Genomic DNA, 1,710 nt, shown 5'->3' with positions numbered 1-1,710 from the left:
TATATATATATATATATATATTATTTTTAACCTTATAAAACATCCTTTAACCCATATTTTGTTTCAGGTTTCTACTGTTTAGTCCAAAAGGAAATGATTCTATTGTTTGTATAAGTTGATTTACGACGAAATATGTACACAAATTTAAACGAAAAAAAGTATATACATAAAATAAAATGAAAGCCAAAGAAAATAATCAAATCTTATAAATTATCAATATACCCATGATATGAAAGATAAAAAAAATCAATTTTCATCAAAATAAAGCAATCAGAATCAATTCGATTTTTTTTATATTATATATAATACAAATAATATAATAAAATATAATATATGAATAATAACAATATAAATAGTAATAATAATAAATAAATAAATAATAATAATATACATAATAACAATAATCATGATAATAATAATAATAAATACAATAATAATTATTTTTTTAATAATAGTAATACTATTATTATATATATGTTTATAATAATAATATTATTAATAATTTAATTAAACTGATTTAATTTTATTTTAAATTGATTTTAATCACAAGAATAAAAATGATAAATATCTAATTTTACTAATTAAAACTTTTTTTTAAATTTATTATTATTCACTTATATTTAGGTTTAATGTTTCGGTAGGTCCTTATTTTCGTTCAAAATCTTAAATAGGTCCTCTTCTTTTTCGACTTCTCAATTAAGTCTTTATTTTGTAAAAATTGCATCAATCATACCCTTACCGTTAAATTGGACTTAACAGCGTTAAAGTATTCTTAACATGTCACACTGAACTATGTTTTTAAGTGACGTGGATATAGATTTAGATGATTTTAAAATTATTTGAAAGATTAAATGATTTTATTTTCTCTTTTCTCTCCATCCATTTTCAGTTAATGAAAATTTAAATTATTTGACTTTTTTATTTTCTTCTTAAACAAGTTCTTAATAAAAAAGTTTACTTGATTTTCGATTTCAATTTTACCTCAAGAACTCCAAAAATCTATTGTAAAGTACATAAACAGGCAACAATAATAATAAGGCTTAATACTTCCCTTCACCCTCGTATTTGTGCGAAAATCTCACTCCGGTCCTCAAGTTTTGAACTGTCTCAATTGGGTCATAATTTTTGTAAAAATGCACACATTTTACCCCAACCGTTAACTGATCTCAAACGGCGTTAAGTTTAGCTGACGTGGTATGCTGACGTGTTGGCTTAATCCCTTCTTGATCTTCCTATTTGTGTGAAAATCTCAATTCGGTCCTCAAGTTTTGAACTGTCTCAATTGGGTCATAATTTTTGTAAAAATGCACACATTTTACCCCCAATCGTTAACTAATCTCAAACGGCGTTAAGTTTAGCTAACGCGGTAGCCACGTGTATTATTTAATTATATGACTTATTTTTTAAAATAAGCAGTGTTTCACATGGCACAATGCCTATTATTTAGTTTATTTGAATTAGGGATTTTATTCATCTCTTTGAGAATCAGGGATTTTGCACAGATTATCTCGTAGGCTCAAAAAGTAAAGTCACCCGAAAACTCGCGTAACCAGTGCAATCAGTCTCACAGCCTTTTCTGCAAATGAACCAACTTGGTAACCTATAGGTTCATCACCAACCTTTAAGCTATTTATTCCACTGATAATAGAAGATAACTGTTGTATAGTGAGATCAGTTAGCGATTGGGGTAAAATGTGTGCATTTTTACAA

Source organism: Vigna radiata, chromosome 8 (assembly GCF_000741045.1).
Source record: "Vigna radiata var. radiata cultivar VC1973A chromosome 8, Vradiata_ver6, whole genome shotgun sequence".
Classification (NCBI taxonomy): Eukaryota; Viridiplantae; Streptophyta; class Magnoliopsida; order Fabales; family Fabaceae; genus Vigna; species Vigna radiata.
Note: the sequence above shows the minus strand (reverse complement) of the source record.